Genomic DNA, 6,134 nt, shown 5'->3' on the forward strand with positions numbered 1-6,134 from the left:
TCCGTGCTGACAGCTCAGAGCCTGGAGCCCGTTTCAGATTCTGTGTCTCCCTCTCTCTCTGCCCCTCCCCTGTTCATGCTCTGTCTCTCTCTAAAAAATAAATAAACGTTTAAAAAATTAAAAAAAAAAGAAAATCCTACATTTCTGGTATATATTGACCAATTCGTTATTTCTGTTCCATACTATTGCAGCGTTCCCTACCAGCCCCACAATGGAGAATTTTGTCCTGCTCAGTTGTCGACGCTGAGGTCTGAAAGGGACCTTGAACTTCCGAGTCGTGGTGGATTGATTCTGAATGGCAACAAAAAGCAGAAGAGGTTAATATTCAGTGAGGCAGGACCCAGGAGACTTGGGTTCCTCACCGATTAATAGCCACACCCGTCCCAACCTCCCTGAGGGAAGAGAAGCCAAGTCAGCTGTGTAGCCCAGTCCAGAACCAGGGGTTCTGTGAATCGGTATTCCATGCACGCGCTCATGATGGTAGCCAGAGTCCTCTCGTGTGGTGTCCAGGGAAACCCTCATAAAATCTAGGAAGGGAGTGTATTTTCTCTCTTTGTAGCACTGTTGGGGGTCTTGTCACCCTAAGGGGCAGTAGAAGGGAAGAACTGAGTCAAGTAAATACAATTTGCCTATCATCAAAATCATTGCAACTTCATTTTCATGCCAGAGTTCTCTTGGTTGGCTCGAGGTTTAAGGGAAACAATCCGACTTGCCCTTCCTTCTCTTACTCCTGGGAACTGTACCAAGAGGATAAGCTTTTCCTCTGCTCTTCTGGTGCTTAGCAGGTTTGGAAAATAAGCAGAAGAAATCACTAGTTGAAATATTTCGGTTATAGTTTACAAAGTTCCTTCAAGCAGTGTTTATGAACACAGGAAAAGCTCTTTCCAAACACAGTGTTTTTAAAACATTTTTAAAAGTTTGTTTACTTATTTAGTTTCAGAGACAGGGAGAGAGAGAGCGAGAGCGCAAGCACGAGTCAGGTAGGGGCAGAGAGAGAAGGAGAGAGAGAAGCCCAAGCAGGCTCTGCACTGTCAGCATGGAGCCCATAGCGGGACTTGATCCCACGAGCCCTGTGATCACGACCTGAGCCGAGATCAAGAGTCGGACCCTTAACCCACTGAGCCACCCAGGCTCCCCTTGTTTCCAAACACGGTCTTGAAGCATGAGCCTTACTTAGGCTTTTATCGGGGCTCAGGGTGGAAGGAATCGAAGAGGGCAGGAGGCACAGCACGAGTTGTGGCCCTAGTGCTCTGCTCTCATTATGCTTAAGCTACTTTCCGTAAGTCTGCTCATTTCTATCTGACTGCCAGTTTGTCTCCCCAATCTATCTCTTCCCAGTACACAGAGCTTCGATTTTTCTAGCTTTATTGAGATATATTTGACATTATTAACATTGTGTAAGTTTAAGGTGTATAATGTGATGACTGGATACGTGTGTGTGTGTGTGTGTGTGTGTATTGCAAAATGTTTACTATGATATGGCTAGTTAACACATTCTTCGCCTAACATAATTACTTATAATTACTTACCATTTTGTTGTTATGTCGAGACCATTAAAGCTCTAGTCTCACAGCAAGTGTCAAGTATATAATACTGTATCGTTAACTACAGTCACCATGCTGTACGTGAGATCCCCAGAACTTCATCTTTTCATTACATTATTTAAAAAACAATTTTTTAATGTTTATTTACATTTGAGAGAGAAAGAGAGAGACAGACAGACAGAGAATGAGCAGGGGAGGGGCAGAGAGAGAGGGAGACACAGAATCCGAAGCAGGCTCCAGGTTCCGAGCTGTCAGCACAGAGCCCGACGCGGGGCTGGAACTCACCAACCACGAGACCATGACCTGAAGCATCTGAAGTCGGATGCTTAACCGACTGGGCCCCCCAGCCGCCCCCATTACATTATTTTTAACTGCCGCAGGGAATCCCCACTCATAGTTTTCTTTATTCATAGTTTCTGTTCTCTCATTGGGGCCACCTACTGTCCAATTATTTTGGTATTTCCCAGTTAGATTCCTCAGAGTGGAATATGACCCAGCTAATCTCTTGGTAGGCGAGATCCTCGATTGCTGGCTTATTGATTTGTTGCTTTTGGGTCAGATGAGTCCCTGACCTTCAGTCTAAACATATGTGGCTATACAGAGAAAGACAGATACCATATGGTTTCACTCTTATGTGGATCCTGAGAAACTTAACAGAAACCCATGGGGGAGGGGAAGGTAAAAAAAAAGAGGTTAGAGTGGAAAAGAGCCAAAGCATAAGAGACTCTTAAAAACCGAGAACAAACTGAGGGTTGGTGGGGGGTGGGAAGGAGGGGAGGGTGGGTGATGGGTATTGAGGAGGGCACCTTTTGGGATGAGCACTGGGTGTTGTATGGAAACCAATTTGACAATAAACTTCATATATTGAAAAAAAAAACATATGTGGCTAGTGGGCCATCACAGGACCTAATGGTGCACACACAAGGGCTACCCCTTGAGTGGAAGCCGTGGGTGGGACCCACATGCATACAAAGTCCCATGCCTGCTGGCATTCAATTAACTCAGTGGCTTAGTTACTGTTTACTTATTGTTACCCGAATATCTTCTATATCTTCTTTCCTTGACTTTAATTATCTTAGAAATTTTGGGAAAAAAAAGGGGAGGGGGGCGGTGGCACCTGGGTGGCTCAGTCGGTTAAGCATCCGACTTCGGCTCAGGTCATGATCTTATGGTTTGTGGGTTTGAACCCTGCATGGGGCTTCGTGCTGACAGCTCGGTGCCTGGAGCCTGCTTCGGATTCCGTGTCTCCCTCTTCCTCTGCCCCTCCCCTGCTCATGCTCTGTCTCTCTCTCTCAAAAATAAGTACACATTGAAAAAAAAAGAGAAATTTGGAAACCTCTTGAAAGGTTAAGAATGAGTAGGGACTGTCACTGGCTTATCTGCTGGGCTAGGAAAAGTTCTCATTGGCTCTGCCTGTGATTTTGCTGTAAGAGGAGGCTTACATAACGACCATGTACTATCCTAAGGCTTTTGGCATGGACAAGCAGAGCGCCTCTTTCCAGGTCCACGGACCCCCGAGGACTCCACCTCTGTTCTTCCAAGACACCCGCTTTCGCCACAGGTAAAATCTGTAAACTCCCCTTTGTGTTGCGAGTTTGGAATTAAAGGCGTGTATGGTCGGACCACGTGTCAAAAGAGCTTGACAATCATCGGGAGGGTAATTCAGTTTTTGTTTTGAGTCAGGAGTCATCGTGCTTTAGCTCTTACGCAGAATGTATGAGCACAATAATTATTGAGTATCTACTATACCCCGGTACTGTTCTCAGCCATGGAGATAAATTAGCAAGTGAAACAGACAACCTCTAGCTCTCAGGGAGCTCGTGTCCTAGTGCGGTAAACAAACGTGAATGGTGTGGGGGCGGGGCGGGGTGGGGGGATAAGTGCCGTGGCAAATGATCTTCGAAGATAGCCGTTGTCACCATCGGCTCCTTCCCTCCCTGCACCTGTACGCTGCTCTTCCCTCCTTGCAGTGGGGCCTAGTTTCTCCCTCCTTCTACCGGGGTTGGCCCTGTTTTTCTCCTTGAACACCACAAGCGCTGCCATATTAATGGTGAGTCTGGCTTTTGAAAAGCCTGGCTGGGGCGCCTGGGTGGCTCAGTCGGTTTAAGCGTCCAACTTCGGCTCAGGTCATGATCTCACGTCCGTGAGTTCGAGCCCCGCATCGGGCTCTGTACTGACAGCCTGGAGCCTGCAGCCTGCTTGGGATTCTGAGTCTCCCTCTCTCTCTGCCCCTCCTACACTCGAGCTCTCTCTGTCTCTCTCAAAAGTAAACATTTAAAAAAAAATTGAAAACCCTGGTGATTTTCACTTCATCTAAGGTAAAAGCCAGCCCCCTTGTAAGAAGTCCAGCTACCCGCAAGGCCACCACCGCTCCGCGAGGAATCCCAAGCTGGCCATGCGGTGAGTCCAGCATGAAGGAGAAATGGGGAACCCGGATAGCAGCAAGAAGTGAGGTCCTATACACGTGAGGTCAGGTCGGCTCCCAGCCATTGAATCCATCCCAGTCGAGGCTCTGAAAAGCCCGGCTCCCCATCCCACAAAGTTCTGAATAAATAAAATGGTTGTCGTGTTAAGCCGCTAAGTTTTGGGGGTGGCAAGTTTTGGGGGTGGTTTGTTGCATAACAACGGATAGCCGGGGCCAATGCTCAGGAGAAGGCTCACTCAGGATAAAGAGATCGGGGAGAGGCAGGGGTACTATTTTAGAAAGAGTGGTCCGGGAGGGCCCCACTGATAAGGAAATATTTAAGTAGAAACCTGGGGGTAGGTGAGGGACCAGACCATTTGGCTATCTGGCTTAAGCAACAGTACACGCTGGCGCTGAAAGGCAGAAAAATGTTTGGAATGTTCTAAGAACAGCACAAAGGCCAGTGTAGGTAGAGCACAGTGAGCAAGAAGGAGATTGGCAGAAAATCTAGGCGAGAAGGGAGGCAGCATCAGATGAGGTAGGGACACGATACGGACTCTGAGTTGGACTCAGGAAGTCTGGAGCAGAGGTGAGACATGATCAGATTTGCATGTAATAAGGGCTACTTTGGAGTGAAGAACAGAATGTAGGGAAGGCAAGAATGGAAGCAGGGCAACTAGCTAGATAAGGCTATTCTGATAACCCAGGTGAGAGATATTGGCTTGGACCAGGTAGGTAGCCGTGGATATAAGCTGGGTTTTGGTTTTATTTTGAAGGTAGAGCCAACAAGATGTACTGATGGATTGAATTAAGATGGAGAGAAAGAGGGGCGTCTGGGTGGCTCAGTCGGTTAAGCATCGGACTTCGGCTCAGGTCATGACCTCACGGTTTGTGGGTTCAAGCCCCGCATCGGGCTCTGTGCTGACAGCTGGGAGCCTGGAGCCTGCTTCAGATTCTGTGCCTCCCCCCCTCTCTCTCTGCCCCTCCCCAGCTTGCATTCTGTCTCCCTCTGGCTCATAAATAAATAAAACATTAAGGGGCGCCTGGGTGGCTCAGTCGGTTGAGCGTCCGACGTCGGCTCAGATCATGATCTCGCAGTTCGTGAGTTCAAGCCCCGCGTCAGGCTCTGGGCTGACAGCTCGGAGCCTGGAGCCTGCTTCGGATTCTGTTTCTCCCTCTCGCTACTCCTTCCATGCTCATGCTCTGTCTCTCTGTCTCTCAAAGATGAATAAATATTAAAAAAAATTAAGAAAAAATTTTTTAATGAATAAACATTTTTTAAAAAAGGAGAAAAAGAGAGGACTCAGAGGTGATCTAAGCACCAGACAGAAGAAGCACCAGACATCTCTATTTACTGAGATGGTGAAGAATGAGTAAGGAGCACGTTTGCACAGAAAATCATGAATTTTGTTCCGGAAGTGTTTAGTTTGAGGTATCTATTAGACGTCTAAGGTGGTTGAATATGTGAGTCTGGGGTTCAGGAGAGCGCTCATGGTTGACAGCTACTTATGATGCTAATTAAAGTCACAGTATTTGATGAGATCACCTAGGGATGAATGTAGCTGGAGAAGAAAAGAGGTCTGAAGACGGAACCTTGGGGAATACCAGAAAGAACCAGCAAGCAAAACCTGATAATGGGGTGCCTGGGTAGCTCAGTTGGTTAAGTGTCCAACTTTGGCCTAGGTCATGATCTCGCCTTTCCCAAGTTCGAGCCCCACGTTGGGCTCTGTGCTGACAGCTCGGAGCCTGGAGCCTGTTTCAGGTTCTGTGTCTCCCTCTCTCTCTGCCCCTCCCCTGCTGTTCTCTGTCTCTCTGTCTCTCTCTCTCAAAAATAAACAAACGTTAAAAAAACATGATAATGGATGGAGTAAGCACCATCCACCTTAGTCAACCCAGTCATTAGAAAAAAAAAAAATCCCTGGACGATGTTGATAAAACAACAGAAGACTCCAGAAGGTGGAGGAAAGGTACGATGATTGGGAACCAGGACTTAATGAACAACCCACTGGTGAGTTCCCTGTGTTTTTTGATCTCCTATATATCATGGCCTGGGCACTGCAGAGGCCCACAGTCCAGATGTGTCAATGGGCACAGGTAAAAATATCCCAAAGAGGGGGCACCTGGCTGGCTCCGTTGGCTCAGCACCCAACTCTTGATCCCAGCTCAAGTCACGATCTCAGACTCAT

The sequence above is a fragment of the Panthera pardus genome, unplaced genomic scaffold (genome assembly GCF_024362965.1).
Source record: "Panthera pardus isolate Hobbes unplaced genomic scaffold, ASM2436296v1 HiC_scaffold_27, whole genome shotgun sequence".
Classification (NCBI taxonomy): domain Eukaryota; kingdom Metazoa; phylum Chordata; class Mammalia; order Carnivora; family Felidae; genus Panthera; species Panthera pardus.